This window comes from Oxyura jamaicensis, chromosome 2, assembly GCF_011077185.1.
Source record: "Oxyura jamaicensis isolate SHBP4307 breed ruddy duck chromosome 2, BPBGC_Ojam_1.0, whole genome shotgun sequence".
NCBI lineage: Eukaryota > Metazoa > Chordata > Aves > Anseriformes > Anatidae > Oxyura > Oxyura jamaicensis.
Genome location: NC_048894.1, coordinates 56,337,357 through 56,355,297, shown reverse-complemented (window position 1 = coordinate 56,355,297; position 17,941 = coordinate 56,337,357). Strand labels below are relative to the sequence as shown.

Here is a 17,941-nt window from a genome sequence, read left to right as displayed (position 1 = left end):
TCTCTTCTCTTCTCTTCTCTTCTCCAGGCTGAACATCCCCATCTCTCTTAGCCTTTCTTCATAGTAGAGGTGCTTCAGCCTTCTGATCATCTTTGTAGCCTTCCTCTGACCACTCTTGCTTCCCAGAGGCTGCCTTTATAAGGCAGACGGAGGCCTGCTCCTGCCTCTGCCAACACTTTGTCAGCCACCCTCGCGAGGGCTGCTGGGTCCTGGCAGCTCCCTCAGCTGCCTTGAGTGGCCTTGATGTAGGGAACCCCCTGCACTCCATTGCAGAACGTGCCTGCCTTGGAGCCTATCACCTTGGGAAGTGAGTCCAAGTCACCATATGGCATGGAATATCCCTTTGATCAGGTTAGGACCAGCTGCCTTGGTGATGTTCCGTCCCCACGTCTTGCCCACCCACAGCCTACTGGCTCTGGGGGATTGGAGAGAGACTTGATGCTGTGCCAGCACTGCTCACTGGTGTGATACCAATGCTGTTCTAGCTACAAGTGCAGAGCACAACACTATATGGGCTGCTGCAGGGAACATTAACCCCATCCCAGTCAGGCCACGTACATTGGTCTGAAGGGGTTGTTGTATTTTTGCAAATACTCAGTTGCAAATAGTGATACTGAGTCCAATATTAAACACGTGTTTTTTTTTCTAGCATTTCCCTTGTGTTACCTTTAAATAAAATTTTTCTTAGTGCTAACAGCTGTCTTCTAAACTGATAATAGGAGTTGGAAATATGTAGCACTAACCTTAATTACATGCTTCAGGCTCTCTTTTGCAGCAGCTCTGTCAAATGCAGAGTATATTTTGTCTGAGATAAGAATGTTTAATCAGATGAACATGAACAAAGTCAAGCTGAGGAACTTGCTCAGCTGCATTTCTTTGAATGTGTTAGAAAACTCATGTACAACTTGCCTATCATGAAATTTTAACTAGATGAATGATCTCTGTATTTCTCCATGGCTGGAATGATGTGTTTGTTAGGTCTATTCTTTGCAAAATGGCAGGCAGTTGTTTATGGTTACTTTCACTTAATATCGGTTTGCCTTAAATAATTTCCTGTACCAATTTCCATACCTCTCCTTCTGTCCTCTCTGTTCTTCAGATAAACATGCTGCTAAGTTTACTTTGTAGCTATACCCAATTTATTAATTTATTTTTTTTTTAAAAAAAAAAAAACACCCTTTATTTTACGTAGCATTTTTGAAACATCCATAATAAGATGTGATGATGAAATGGAGATAGGAATATGAATAAATTATTCTCCCTGAAAAGATTTAGTACATGCACAAATCCTATATGTAGATTCTGTTTTGGAGCAGTAACATTTCATATCATGACATCAGCTAGTAAACCAGATGGAAGTGGGAGCCAAACACTACTCAGAAGAAGTGTAGAAATGTAAGGGACACTCAAATTGTTCTTTGTTGTCACAGAAAAGTACAGTCCCATCCACCCCTATATTTATTTGTCAGTTTGCATTACGAAATCAGCTGTACTGCCTTCTACTCCCGTCCAGAAAGGCTGCTTCAGAGCCTTACATCACTATTAATTAACAACTGTCATCTGGTTTTCAGCCTCAATTTACTCATGCCCACTTCACAAGCTTCAGTTATTATGTCACTGTTTGCCTACTACTTTCTTTCCCTCCTTTGGGATTTTCTAACTTTGTATTTCTAAAGAACAATCACACTACATTACCAGACTTTTTTTTTTTTTTTTTTTTGTTCCTTGGGGGGGGGTGGGGTGCACGACACTGAATAAGACAGTTTTCTTTCTCTCTTCTTTCATGACATTGGCAGTTTCTCTCCTCATCCTGGGAGCTTACCTCCACATTTATTCTGGTGTGAGTTCATTTTTTCAAAATGTGGATAACTGGAAACAGATGACATGTTTCAGATGAAGTGTCTCCCATGCAAGGGTTTGGTAAAAAGGCTTTAATAGCTGTCCACTTCTATCAGAACACTTCTGATGCATCTTAAATTTTCATTTGCCTTTTTCACAGCTGCATCATGTCAGTGATTTATAGTCAACCTGTGATCAATAAATACCGCCAGGCCTTTTTATCATTTTTAGCTGATGTATTCTCATTCTATATCACGGATTCATGTTAATAGTCCTTTGCCCTTGTTCTATTACACTTCATTCCATTTCAGTTACAAACCTCAAAGGCACCTAATTTTTCCTAGGTAATATTCTGTTCCTCCTTTGTATTGATGTCTCCCAACTTCATGCCATCATCCATTTTCATCATAGCAAGTCTATCTTTTATGTGAAGGCCATTTAATAGAACTAAGATATAAGACTTAGCCATAAGGAATTCTGCTTTTCTGCATGACAATACTGAAGTTTTCTTACATATTACTCTTTAGTTAGTTTCTACTCACTTGTGTAAGTCTTCAATGATGTGGCATGTTTTGTTTGTAACTTACTACATATCCAGTGCTATTAATTTAGTATGTATGGTTAAACACTGAGAGAGACAAATAAATAAGAAGTCTGTGGGAGAAGCAGAGACTAGGAAATGTCCAAAACGAATGTGGGGCAAACACATAACAAGGCTTAGCAACAACAGAAATAAGGAGACGTTTCCTTAGAAATGGAAGCAGCTGTGCTGAGTTTGTTGCAAGTTTGAAGACCACTGAAATGTTGCCGGACTGACATCAAACTCCAATAAGAATCCAGCCTGTGGGGTAGAAACACATCTTTCTAAACCCATTTCTGTTCTTTAGTTGTCTCTGCGTTTAAACAAACAAAAACAAACAAACAAACAAACAAAAACATTTTTCTACTTTATGCTTTTAATATAACATTCAGTTCCAAAGCTCTTTGGCATTTTGGGGATGCTTACATAGATAGATTCACTTCAAATTGCTTGGCAGCTTGGTGTCATCACTTCTTTCTTTTTCTACCATTTGACTATAGTTTCCCATGTGAAATTATCAGATGCTGTACTGAAATTCAAGACTGATGTTGAGAAAATCATTGAGGGATACCAGCTTATCATGAGAGAATATAGTTTGATTAAAAATATGTTTTATATGCTAAAATTGCATGTATGGAATAAAGTCTTCCTGTGTTAGCTATAGATCTGTTTACTAGTGAGACCACAAGCCTGCAGCTAGTCAAGACCTTTCCCATGATCTGTAATACTGGCACTCTGCCATTCTTCAGCCATATAGTATTATTAATAACTTGAATTATTAAATTATTAAACCCAGTACCTATTAGACTTGCAGTTTAATGCAATACTTATTTCTGTTTTCTAGGATATAAACTCATCTATCTCATCCCTCTTACCTGCACTCATTCAACTTTTATTCCAGTTTTGGAATAAAAACTCTCAGCATTGTAATTTTTATCTCATGATACCATAATGTCTTAAATGTATGGCACGAAGTTTTAACCATTACAGAAACTGACAGTTAATCTCTCATACTTCTTCCTACTCCCTGAACTTGCAGAAGGCTTTGCAAAGACATTTGCTCAGAGAATTGGTAAATACAGACACAAAGATGGGAAGTTATTCCAAACAGTTAAATCATCACAGCTTCTTTGACCTTAGCTGAATACTCATGGACTCAAGGCTCCTGAAATGCATGACTTGTTCACAGCTTCCAAGAGGGTGGAGGAAGAGTGTCTGAAAGCCTATTGAGCTAGCAGGCAATGCCTCTTTTAATATATTAAGCTTTGGATATGACTTTGAAGCAAGTTAATACATTGAGTATATACTTACAGGAGAGATTAAATTAGTGCCTGATCTGTGCATAGATGAAGCAAGGACAGAAAAATGTTGTTGTCACCTCTGTACAAAGACAATAGGAAAAAGAAAGGAATTAGCCATGATATACCCCTTATTATTTATTATTATTATTTTTTTTACTCCTATAACGTGTTTATTCAAATTGAGAGACTTTCTTAAATTCCTAATTATTCCTATTTTATTTTCTATTAAAAAAAAAAAAGCCATGCACTGAAGTTTTCTATACATTCAAAATGTAAGTAAATTGAAAGTAAATTGAAGAAGGATGCAAATTAACTGATAATAGTAAGCAAAAATGTCATAGCGAAAGTTTCTTATTATTTCAGCTCTAACTGTTCCGATTTTCATCATATATTTTCTGTGAGTATTAAGTGAATCAAAACAATTCTTTTTACTGGAGTCCTGAATCTCATACATTTTACAACTCACATGTGAGAATTCCATAAACAGAAACATGAAATGTAATTTAAAGGCAGTAATTAATACAGATAAGTAATTGTCTTATTCCCGTGTGTTAATGTGGTAGTTTTGCTTATCTGGGCAGCTGAGCTCCACCACAGCAGCTCTCTCACTCCCCACCTCATAAGAAAAGGGGGAGAAAATATGATGGAAAGGGCACAAGGGTTGAGATAAGGACAGGGGGATCACTCAACAATTATTGTCATGGGCAAAAAAGACTCAGCATAGGGAGATTAATGTAATTTATTACCTATTACAAACAAGCTAGAGCAGGGAGAAATTAAAACAAACAAACAAAAAAAAGCCAAAACAAAACAACAACAACAACAAAAAAACCTCCCTCCCCCATCCACCATTTTCCACCTCCTCCGTACAATCAGCGCAGCAGAACAGGGAATGGGGGCTGCGGTCACTCTATAGCACTTAATTGCTGCAGCTCCTTCATGGTCACTCTTTGCCCGTGCTCCACATGGGGTCCCTCCCACGGGATGCCATCCTTTCTGAACTGATCCTGCATGGGATGCCCACAGCAGCCGCTCTTCAAGAGCTGCTCCAACATGGGTCTGTACCACAGGGGCCATCCGTCAGAAGCAAACTGCTCCAACACAGGTCCCCACAGGCAGCAGCTCCCCCCAGACTCCCTGGTCGTGCGTGGGCTCCTCTCCACGGGCTGCACCTCTGGCCTGGGGCCTGCTCCTGCAGGGGCTGTCCATGGGCTGCAGCCTCCTCCAGGCCACATCCACCTGCTCCACTGGGGGCTCCTCCATGGCTGCACCATGGAGATTTGCTCCACCGTGCAACTCTCCGTGGGCCATTGGGGAACTGCTGCTCCATGCCTGGAGCACCTCCTGCCCTCCTTCTGCACTGACCTTGGGATCTTCGGGGCTGGTTTTCACTCCTGTCTCCCAGCTGCTGTTGCAAGCAGGTTTTTCGTGTTGTTATTGTTGTTTTCCTTTTCTTAAATCTGCTCTCACAGTGGCACAAACAACATTGCATATTGGATTGGCTCTGGCCAGCAGCAGGTCCTTTTGAAGCCAGCTGATGTGGCTCTTACCTAACCTCATGGGGCAGCTACTGGACTCTTCTCTTCATAGTCAGTCATTGAAGAACCCACAGAGTTTTGGAAGTGATTAAACTGAAGGAGATGCTATGAACAGCCCAAGAAGAGCATCGTGTGAAAAAAATTACCATCTTGACTGGCAAGTCTTTTGTAAACCCATAAATCTGTGAGAAAGGGTCAGCTGCTTTGAGTTGTGAGTTACTTACTCTACCCCTTTTAGACTGTGGGCAAATAGAAGTGCTCCCCTCAAAAGTAATTAATTTATAATATTTTGGTCTATGCATCAATGATTTGGCTCTATTGTTTTGACTTCTGTTTAAACCTTAAAAGGGAACTGAACTTCCTGCTGAGCAAATGGAGTTATCTGACATAGTCATAAACTCTGGATTTTTTTGTTTGTTTGCATATTGCAAGCTTGCACTTATCAGTCTCTTTGAGAAGTATAGTGTTCTTATGTAGTATGTAGTATTCTTATTCATACTGCTAAATATTTGGGAATGGTCTGAAACAGGTGCCTGGAAGCACATTAATAACAGTGAAAGCTTTAGCTTGTTGTTCATGATCCCAACCCACTAAATGCAATAAGAGATGTCTGCAATTAAATATATCAAAGAGCTGAAATGAGATACTTATTTTCTGGTACTCCCTAGGTAAAAGGGAGCATCATAGCAGACAAAGTATTCAGTCTAGAGGCTGAATATTTCAGAATGAAGGGAAATGACTGAATACGAAAGGAATTACTGGTTTAGGAAACAAGGGATTTTTTTTTAGTTGTTGTTTGTTTGTTTGTTTTGTTTCATTTTGTTTTGTTTTTTCCTCCCCATCATATAATCTTCCTACATGAATTATTCTTGGATTATCTCCAGCTTTGTTCTGAAAGCTGAGTCTGAGAGTCTGAATGTTTTCCCATTCCCAAATCATGCAGTCAGAAAAGAGCAAATGTAACCAGTGCTCTGTTGCACCTTTCTGTTTACACATATGAGCGTTCATCTTTTTGACTAGAATTCTTCTTCTGGCATTATTGTTGACACAGAGCACCAAGCTGGAAAGCAGAGATAACCGTGTGTCACTACTCTGGTTTGACAGATACTCTGATTCAAACCTCTTCCCCTCCCTTTCCCTTTTCATTATTGCACAGGTGGTGAAATCTTATTAGAATTGATTTAGTGGGTGACAGAGCAGGTACGTAATTCTCATCTTCATTCCCTTTTGCAGCTTAAACAACATTTTGAGGCATAAAATAAAATTTAATCTTTCAAGGAAAGATGCTAATCTGAAACTGACTTTTTGCTCTGTATTGGGTTCCTGCTGATTTTGATAACAGCTCATGATTTGTGGAGATTTAGCATGAATTGAAATGTCAGCTTGCAACTTACACTCCAGGCTTCCTTGGCTAATGGGAAATAGACAGGGGTTCATTGTAGACAAAGAGTTCATTGGGGCTCAACAGCATAAACTTTAACTATGCAGTTCAAGAAGTTCTCAAGCAAAAGCTTGTGATCCCTCTTTGTTACACAGTGAGGTTCTGGGAAAAGAAGGGGGTTTTCAGCAAGGCTTTAACCTCTCCACAGAGTCTGTTATCCATTTATTGCCACATGACAGTCTTAACAAGTGCTTTCAATTCACACTTTCAAGAACAGCAAATAAACATTTTTAGCTATTAGATGTACAAACATTAGCATATAAATTTATGAGAGCACAAAGACATATATAACATTAATTTCGTTGATATAGAAAATCACTCTTGGGAAGCTGCTTGAATTCTCTTGAAGAAATTAACTAAAACAAAATTATGTTCATGACGTATTTCAGATTAAATATTTAAGTATTCAGTGTTTTAGAGGGAAAAATAGTCAAATAATGTTAACTTTTCAAAACTGCTTTTGTCATTTACAGTGACTTAGGAAAAAAATATTAATTTATTTTTTTATATTTGAACTTTCAGGCATCTGTTCATTAGTTGCACAACACATAACAAGACAGATTCTGTTGTCAGAGACACTGGTGTAAATCAACAATATTTTCATTGGAGATACTAAAATTGCTAAAGGTTCATTTTTTTGTTGTTGTTAAGGAGGTCAGGAATTTTGACACTACTTTTTAGTGGTTGTAGATTTGAATAAAGTATACTGTTTTCAGAATATGTCTGGGAAGAAGCTGTCATCAAGACAGGTAATTCTCTAAATGTTGATAAGATGCATGATTGACACCCCTATAATTTTGTTTGTTTTCAGCTTCTGTTTGTTCTTGGAGCATGGCTGTTTAAGATGAAATGACAAGAGCTGTTCACAGTGCTTTTGGACTCAATTTGCAGTCACTCATGAAATTTATGAGGCTGGAAGACATCAGAGTCCAGCTTCTTTATTAATATAATTACCTTGATTATTTTTATTATTATTATTATTATATTTTTTTTCTGAAGACTTGTTTTGATATTTAAAATAACTTCAGATGTAGCATATTTTTTCTATCTCAACAATAGACCTACTTTTTCATTCATTTAGATTATAGCACAAGCCACATGGATGAGAGACAAATATATGTTATATGATCCAGTAACACTGCTGGATCAGAGCTCATTTAGCATGATCCTGGCCCTGTGAATCACAATATCTGTTCAGCCAAGTGGGAGAACAAGCTTTGTCTGCAGAAGTCTCACATATCAATTTAAGAGGAAGGGAAGTTGCAATAGATCCATAGTTCCATCCAGCAGTATCACTTCAATATATATATATATATTAATTTCTTGTCAAGGCTAGTGATGGGTTACATTTGCTAAATAAGATGTGCTCAGCTGAACTGCAATATCTTGGAAACAAAATGTGATATGTCACTTTTTCATTCTTTCTTCTTTAAAGAATGTTGCATGTCGAAAGTGCCTTTCTGTGGATACTTGCTGTAAATTAAAATAACTCTGCAGAAGTGCAGACACTTATCTTGGCTTCCAAAACTCTCAGTCTATGCAATTCTAAAGCAGTCTGCTCCTGTAGATATCTATAAATCCAGTTTGTATATGAAGGATTTTTGTTCTGCTTAAAAACATGAACCCAAGTCCATTCCTATGCAGGCAATATAGATACTTTATCAAGTATTTAAACATATGTTTAATGTCCTTTACCAAAATAATAATACAAATACATAATCTGAACCAGCTACATTGGCGTTGTTTTAATGCAAATTTTAATTCTCAGCACTGTTATATTTGCCCTCAAGATCCTGTTCAGGAATATAATGAATTTTAGCACAGTCTCATTTTACAAAGGGGAGTCAAAGTTAAGGGAGGTAATTTTTCTGCTTATGGGTAGGTAATGAGCTGTTGTCAGATCTGAGTCTCTGGAGCCATGTCCTTCATGGCATTACTGAGCCGGTAGTCCTTCACCTCTCTTGTTTGTGGTGGTCAGATCTGCTGGTGACTGAGTGCAGCCTGAAAGTTGTAATTCACTGCCCTGGTAACAGAATTTACTCCTTGCAACAGCTGAAACTTTATCCTTTGGGATGAAAAGCAAGGTAGGAACGTAGAGTCTTAAGGGAGGCATGGAAATCAGCCATTAAAGAAAGTTCTGTTTTTAATCTTTTAAAAAGGTGTCCTCCAACTACTACTACTTTTCTTAGCTTTGGAGGAAGGCATGTAGGTAGCTGCTAAAAATAAATATGGTGTTTCAAAATCCCCCAAACTCCCCAGACTTTTGAAGCTATTTGTTGAAAATATCCTCTGAATTTTACATGGAATAAATACTTGGAGATGGAAGTAATTTGTATACTGACAGATTATCCATCTATATTTCATTACAGGTTGTTTTCCTAATCTGATAAATGATGATGATGATTTATGATAATGAATGATAATGAATGATTTAGTTGGTTTTTTTTTCATGACTGCTTAAATATATTTTCTTTCCTGTATTCCTTATTAACAAGTCTGAAAATATTGAAAAACTGTTGTTTCTAAGTTTTTTCTATATTGCACTTAATCTCGTTCTCCATTCATATTGCTTGTACAACCCTTATACAACCCTTGTAGCAATCCCTTTAAATATACCAAGTCCAGCTATTCTTAGCTGATATTAATGTATTTTGTGACTTGCTGAAAGCAGACTTCTGTTCTTCTGTTTAGGCATTTTCCTTCATTTGAGCAGCATTCACAAACTGTACTAGACATCTATATGTCTTAAGCTTTAAGACAATTGTATCACCATAAACCATGCTGAACTGAATGTATGGAGAAGGTGTCAATTGAAAATTAATTTGAAGGATAAAGGAATGCATTATTTATAAATATTTGCTGAATATTTTGGAGAAATATTTTTCACATATCACTGGAAAATTATTTATTTTTCATGGTAGATTGTAAATGTTTTCAGTCATAATCATTTCAAACCATACTAGTCATTGTCCTAATGAGATGACCAGTTCTTCTTAATTACAGTGTTATTGTTGAAAAATAGTCTAGCAAATAGAACAGCCTCAACTTTAAAGAAGTTATATTTATACCAAAAAATAGTAGGGAGGTATTTTTAAGAAAACAGAGAAATGAACAAATACAGGTATCATTTTTTCACTTAACATCAAGTAATGCTTTGAATAGCTGGAACAGTGATTATTCAGAGTTCAAGTGAAACAGCTTAAATATTATTTTATTTGCCCTTTTAATTAGACAGATTACCATATAATTTTGTATTTCAATTGAAAAGAAGTATGATCCCTGAGTTTTTACATTTATTTTGAACTAAATACTATTTTATTAGTAAAAGTAATATATTTATAATGCTTTCATTTGATTTGGAGCATTATTTTCTTTATCTGCAGAGCAGAGAAAAACTATGTAAACTATGTAAAACTATTTAAAAGTCTGAAGTGACGCAGGTAATACAGCAAATATGACTTTTTCTGAATAGCAGGGAAAAATAAAATTTCTGATATTTTCTTTCTAATGGAATTTTTAAAAAATCACAGATACACTGTAAACATCGAAGTGATGGACATTAAATATAGTTTAAACCAAGATGAGTATCTGCTGATGCCTTCTGTTCTCAATTATATAACTTTTCATTTAGGTTTAATTTGGGCAAGCCAATCCGATGTTGCACATACAACAGAGTTAAGAATCAAAGCACTTTTCACAGAGTATGGTGAAACCTGGAACAGCTTTTTATTGTCTTTCAACCCATCTTTTCTCATAAGAACTAGGATTTGTTTCTCTAAGCAAGATTGTAAAATAATCATGTATTTTATCCTTGAAATTGTTGTTCTGTACTGAATTTATTGACTTGGATGTTCATCAGCTTATGAGACGAAAACTGTTATGGTATCTTGGAGAAATATCACTCTTTTCTTTCAAATCTAGGGTAACAGACCTAGTGGAATCTCATATATTATACACTAGAGAAAATATATATTAGAGGGCAATCAAAAGTTCTGGAAATTTACTGTGGAAGAACCTACTAACCAAAGCCAAATACTTAATCAAAGGGAGAGCACCTGAAGGTCTTCCATGTTCATTGCTAGTGGAAGTAACAGTAGATGCAATAAAAGCAATATTTTTTTCCTTGCAGGCTATTTTTGTTTGTTTGCTTGTGGTTTTAGTGTTGTTTGTTTTTGTATGTGTTTGTTTATAGCACTGCAGTCTAAATAGGGATAATTTATGAATTCATTAAGTTTTAAAAACTAAGTTTATAATAACAAATAGTTCTGCAGGTTTAAATAGAATTATGGATGAAGCACCTTACACATACACTATCGCCTTATATATGTTACTTTATACATACAGAATCCAGTCCTATTGCAGTCTATATCTGTATACAGTATATTGTGTATGTATTCAAAATCTGTTTTCCATTGTTTTCTAAAATGAAAGCAAACTCTGAAAATTTTATAAAACAGAAAAAAAAAAAAAAAAAAAGGAGAAAACCCCCAAAACCCCACCCAAAACCCAAAACAGTGGATTGAATTTGAGTAGTCATGTGAAGTTGAGTAGTAATGGCTCCACATAGGCCTTGTGATCTTCACATTGTTTACACTTCTAAAACCCAAAGGTATGGTGCATTTATGATTTCTTCAATGTATTTCTTTGTTTCCACAGCTGAAATGCTAATCATTATTACTGGGGTTTCAATAGAGAAGATCTGTTAATAATAATAAAAAAGATCCCTTTATCCCTGTAGGAAATTATATATATATATATAACATTAATATAAATATTAAAGGGATAAAGGGATCTTAGATATACATATATATATGTATATATATGGAATTTACTTCATGGAAGGCAGGCAGACAAAGTTCCAAGGCTAGTCCTGCTATTGAGCTCAGGTAACAGTAAATCAATATACAAGTAGGACAGTCTGCTCTGGTCTCAGTGCTCAGAATTATCTACATGTAGAAAATTCCCTTCAACACTAAGCCTACATAATAAGTCTTGAGCAGGGAATGGTTAACAAGCATATGCAAATGAGCTTTAGACAAAAAGAATTGTTTTATTTCCATCTGCTTTTAAGTTGCTTCATTATTTTTATTTTTTAATTTTGCCTTTTTTTTTTCTTTTCTTTGGCAGAGTAACAATATAGGATCAGGTACTTACGTGTATTACATGTCCCAATCTAGTCGAGACTAGCTGTTCTACAGCTATGAATATTGCTAGTGAATTCAGATTTTTTTTTTTTTTTTTCATGGAGAAAACATTTTTATTCATTTCATTATATTAAAGTTTTGAGAGATTGTTAATGGAGTAGTCAGATACTTTCTTTACTCTTCTTTTTTTCTCTCATATCTACCATTCTTCATTTTTGTATAGCTTCTAGCAAAGGAGGAAAGAAATGGGTATAGGCACAAACTAGGAAAACAAAAAAATGTGTGGGTTGAAGAAACAATCAAACCTACTACTTTCTAATATGTGCTCTTTAGTGTTTTAAAGTTGTCTAGTATTTTTCTTACATTTTTGAATGCATATATGTGTAGCACAAGTATTGTAGATGAAGATAAATCTTCTGTTATTTTAGACTTGTAATGGTTGATGGCCATAGCATCATTGGCAACATTACCACATCTGTGGTTGATTATTTTTAACATTTTATAATGTTGAATTACTAAGTGTCAATAAAGGACACAGATTTATGTAAGGTGGAAACTGCCTGTGTGGTTCTGTATGTTAATTTCAATAGCAGTAGTGTTGTAGTCGATCTTCTTTCTGATGTTCTTAATTAGTTCATTCTTGGAATAGACTAATAGATTAAAGCTATTAAGCATAACCAATGCAGAGAGCTGGTCGAATGTATCTGCAAATTACAGAACTCTCTGTCCTGTATCTGCCATGTAAATCACAATCCGAGCAAATTATTTATAAAATAAAACTGTCCAGAAAATTCTGACATTTTAAACTGCAAAAATGTAAGTAGCAAACTGTCAGTGTTTTTCTGTTAAAAGTACTTCTGGATGTCATTGCAATGTATTTATTCTTGAAGATAATTTTTTGAGAAGCAAACAATTTCTTCATACTGTATTCATTATTCTTCTGAATACCAAATTTTCTTTGCAATAATAACGATCGTATTAAATATAATTAATACTCTACATTTTATTATGAGCAAATTGCCCCTATCATTCAGGGACAGGATGGTAAAAATGAGGTAGAGTATCATTAAACAAAACTTATATACCATACATGCATTTTTGTGGTACATGTGGCTGGAAGATACGAGAATTTAAATCAGATAATACTCAGAACCTTTTGTTAAACACAGTCCAGGCTTTAGCCTGTTGCTGTTTTTTTGTTTTGTTTTGTTTTGTTTTGTTTTGTTTTTGTTTGTTTGTTTTGTTTGTTTCATTTTGCTTCATTTCTGAAGCAAAGTACCATGCTGGACAAGCAGAGGAAGAATGACCATATACTAATATGATTTTATATTTAGGGTTTCCTATTACTGCTACTTTACTTGATGATTACTACTGAGTAAAACATTGGAAGTCTGTTTAAACATGGGAAACATATTAAAAGGAACAAATCAAGAAAAAACAAACAACAACAACAACAAAAAAACACTTTTTGTTAAGTGTTCAGGTTTTTCTGAAAAGCACATTGTATTTTACAGGGAAAAGTATTTTCTGAATTTACAGGCATATCTCTCTAGCAACTGTGTTAGGATGTGAAGCAGGTAAGAGGGCAAAAGATGGCATGACTACAGTACAACCATCGCAAGATTACTCTAGATTTCTGTAGTCTGCTCTTCATGTAGTTTTTGTGGATGTGCCAAGCATTTTACCATTGTATTTACCTTTTCTGATAATTATGCTAATTCAGCTCATGCTTGGGGTTATCTAGTATTTGTTAGGACTACAGTGCGAATAGTGTTGTCTTTTAGTTAGTTTAATAGCTATTTAAAATCATACAGTGTGATGGAAGTTTAAAAATGAACCACAAAATTTGGCTTGGGTCCTCAAATGTTTTATTTTAATAGCACTTTTATATATTATCAATTTTATATTTAGACCTACAGCAGTATTTCAGCAGTACTTTTTTTTTTTTTTTTTTTTTTTTTTTGTAGTGATAGCTGTCTCTCTGCACAAATGTGCATATTTAAATGTAGCTGAGATAGTATAATCTTCTTTCAAAAACTGATTAAAATAACAGAACCCTTTTTGTCTGCCCAAATTCACTGAATGGTTATGAGAAGATGGATTACTACTATGTAATAACCAAAGTTATAGTTAATATAATTAATACTTTATTACTATATTACTATATTACACTTGGTATAAAATAGCATTACTGTTATTCACTGTTAAAGTATAATTGTAACAGTAGATTTGTCTGAGCAAACACTGTCAGGGCATGCCATTCCCAAGAGCACCTCTCTTTTGCTCTGGACAGTAATGGCTCTCAAGAGCAAGAACTTTGCAATTCTGAGCTCCACAGAGATCCCAATTAACTAACAGCCTATTAGAACTAACATCTAATCAACATATTGCTTATTACCTGAGCTCTTTTACTTCATTCTATTATTCCTCATAATGGAACTAGTAGTGTGAAAGATATATGAGGTAGGTAGCATACACAAGTAATTTGTTCCAAATGTTGTCTGAGTCTACTGGTACATGAGTTTCTGAAGAAAAAATAATATATTTCCATCAAAGAATTGCAAAATTTTTGCTCACTATACTCTCTCTTAAAAAATAAATAAATAAATAAATAAAAATGAATTTTTATTTGAAGCTGTAAGAAAGCTGTGAGAAGGACTGGTGGAAGATGTGAAAGTTGGGGACTATCTTGGGCAGAGTGATCATGAAATTGTAGTTTTCTGTTCTTGGTTATGTCAGATGGGTAACTAGCAAAACTGCTATCTTGAACTTCCAGAGGATGGACTTTGACCTGTTCAGGACACTTGTTGCAGGCGTCCCTTGGGAGTCACTCCTGAAGGGCAAAGGGGTCCAGGAAGCCTGGATGTTCCTCAGGACAGAAATATTGAAGGCACAGGAGCAGGCTGTTCATGTGTCCTGTAAGGCAAGACATTTAGGAAGAAGACCAGCATGGATGAACCGGGAACTTTTGTTGAGACTCTGGGAGAAAAAGAGAGTCTACATCCTCTGGAAGAAGGGACAGGCTACTTGGTGTTACTACAGAGAAATTGCTAAGATATGCAGGGGGGAAGTCAGAAAGGCAAAAGCCCAGCTTGAACTCAGATTGGCCACTGCAGCAGAAGACAGTAAGTAATCCTTTTACAATATATTAACAGCAAGAGAAGAACCAAGGAAAATTTCCATCCTTTATTTGATGCAGCAGGGAATGAGATCACTGAGGATAAGGAAAAGGCTTAGATTCTCAACAACTTCTTTACATCTGTCTTGAATTGTTGGATCAGTTTTCCTCAGGGTACTTTCTGCCCTGACCTGGAGGTCCCCTGTGATTCAGGTAGAGAATCATCCCCTGTGATCCAGGAAAAGACAGTTAGAGACCTGCTCCTCCATCTGGACTGTCACAAGTCCATGGGACCAGACAGGCTCCACCCTAGGGTGCTGAGGGAGCTGGCAGAGGTGATTGCAAAGCCACTTTCCACCATCTACTAGCATTCCTGGTTGTCTGGAGAAGTCCCAGAGGATTAGGGTGGCTGGCTGATGTGACTCCTATCTACAAGAAGGGCCGTAAGGAAGACCTGGGAAACAGCAGGCCTGTCAGCCTGACTTCAGTTCCAGGGAAAGTTATGGAGCAAATCATCATGGGTGAGATCACATGGCATGTGTGTGGCATCCAGGGGATCAGGCCCAGCCAGCACGGGTTCACAAAAGTCAGGTCGTGCTTGTCCAACCTTATCTCCTTCTAGTACCATGTGACCAGGCTGGTAGATGAGGGAAAGGCTATTGAAGTAGTCTACTTAGACTTCAGCAAAGCCTTTGACACAGTCTTACACAGTATTCTCCTGGGGAAACTGACTGCCTGTGGCCTGGAGAGGTATACTCTTCTCTGGGTAAAGAACTAGCTGGAGGGCTGTGCCCAGAGGGTAGTGGTTAATGGCATTAAATCCAGCTGGTGTCCTGTTACAAGTGGTGTCCCCCAGGGGCTGGTACTGGAGCCTTGTTTAATATCTTTATTGATGACCTGGATGAGGAGATTGAGTAAGTTTGCAGGCGACACCAAGTTGGGAGGCAGCGTCAATCTGCCTGAGGGCAGCGTGTCTCTTCAGAGGGATCTGGATAGGCTGGACTGCTGGGCTGAGGCAAATGGGATGATGTTCAACAAGACCAAGTGCTGGGTCCTGCACTTTGGCCAAAATTACCAAATGCAATGCTATAGGCTTGGGGCAGAGTGGCTAGAAGACTGCGAAGAGGAAAGGGACCTTGGAGTGTTGATTGATGCTTGGCTGAACATGAGCCAGCAGTGTGCCTAGGTGGCCAAGAAGGCCAATAGCATCCTGGCCTGTATTTGAAATAGTGTAGCCAGCAGGAGCACGGAGGTGATCATCCCCCTGTACTCAGCTTTTGTGAGGCTGCACCTCAAGTACCATGTTCAGTTTTGGGCCCCTCACTACAAGAAAGACATCGAGGCCCTGGAGTGTGTCCTGAGAAGGGCAACAAAACTGCTGAGGGGTCTGGAGCACAAGTCTTATGAGGAGCAGGTGAGGGAACTGGGACTGTTGAGCCTGGAGAAGAGGCTCAAGGGAGACTGCATTGCACTCTACAACTTCCTGAAGGGAGGTTGTGATGAGGAGGGGGTCGGCCTCTTCTCCCTGACCTAGCCCTAATGATGGGACTCAAGGAAATGGCCACTAGCGAGATTTAGATTAGATATCAGGAAAAGCTTTTCCTCTCAAAGAGTGGTCAGGCACTGAAACGGCCTGCACAGAGAGGGGAGTTTTAGGTTGCGCCAGGGGAGTTTTAGGTTGGATGTTAGGAAGAACTTCTTTACCGAAAAGGTTAGACACTGGAACGGGCTGCCCAGGGAAGTGGTGGAGTCACCATCCCTGGAGGTCTTTAAAAGACGTTTAGATGTAGAGCTTAGGGATATGGTTTAGTGGGGACTGTTAGTGTTAGGTCAGAGATTGGACTTGATGATCTTGAGGTCTCTTCCAACCTAGAAAAATTCTGTGGAATTCTGTGAAAATTCTGTGATTCTGTGAGAGGTGGTGGAGTCACTGTCCCTTGTGGTGTTCAAGCAACAGATGAGGTGCTACGAGATATGATTTAGTAGCTTAGTGGGTAATATTGGTGATAGGAGGACAGTTGGATTAGATGATCTTGTGTTTCTATGATTCTTTGAAAAAGTGCACATGAATAAAATTAAAACAGGAAGTACTCCTTCAGTGGAACTCAATTTAATCTTTTTTTCAGTCTTAAAAATAATAGTTAATGTATTTCAAATCATAAGATTACTTGGAAGTGATAAAACACTACTAAGGACAAACAGAAAAGATTCAATACTATGAAGACCTGATTTAATGCTTCAAGTAGCAATCCTGTGGTCAGATGTTGTCCAGAGAGATTTAGGACACTTAATGAAAGCTATAGTGGTAATAACTATAGAGTAGACAGACCTCTGTTCTAGGCATTCTTTGCAAGTATAACTGTGGTAGGTAGAATGACAAATATATTTTTCTAATTCTAAAACACATTATCTGTTTCTGAACCAAAGTCCTACCTAAGATCCAATTAAATATTTGGATCTTGTTTCTCACTGAGCTTCATGCTTCTACAGTGAATTTAGCACTTCATTGTAAAATGTGAGAAGTCACAGATGTAACTGTGACTGTGAACGCTGTCTGTGTTCAAAACACATCGGGAAAAGGATAGCTGAGATGCCTCTTAAGTGGTTTCATAGTTTACTAGCAGAAGGCTAGCCAGTGTTTATAAAGAGTATTACCTAACATGCTATACCTGCCACAGAGCAGAAAATGACCCATATAGTTCTTCAACGGCTTTGAAGTAACATCATGAAGGAGGAAAAAGGCCAATGGTTTTCCTTCAGGATGCAGCAGCCATGACTTCTCTGGGCAACCTGTCGCAGTGCCTCATCACCCTCATAGTGATGAGCTTCTTCCTCATATCTATTAAAAGCTACCCAATTTCAGTTAAAAACTGTTACCCCTTGTCAAATTACTTAATAAACTGTGTAAGAAGTCTCTCCATCTTTCTTATAAGCCCCCTTTAAGTACTGTAATTCTGCAACGAGGTCTTCTCAGAACCAT

At 37.3% G+C, this 17,941-nt stretch overlaps 1 protein-coding gene and 1 long non-coding RNA gene across 2 annotated transcripts in view; both read left to right on the top strand.

Annotated features, from left to right (window-relative positions):
• Positions 1-14,125, top strand: part of LOC118163013 — a 14,446-nt gene extending 321 nt beyond the window's left edge. The window contains exons 2-4 of the long non-coding RNA XR_004748781.1: positions 2,961-2,966; positions 11,062-11,070; positions 14,114-14,125. This is a non-coding gene — a long non-coding RNA (uncharacterized LOC118163013). The remainder of the gene's footprint in view (positions 1-2,960; positions 2,967-11,061; positions 11,071-14,113) is intronic.
• Positions 1-17,941, top strand: part of CNTNAP2 (contactin associated protein 2) — a 1,137,498-nt gene that overhangs the window by 203,878 nt on the left and 915,679 nt on the right. The window lies entirely within an intron of this gene.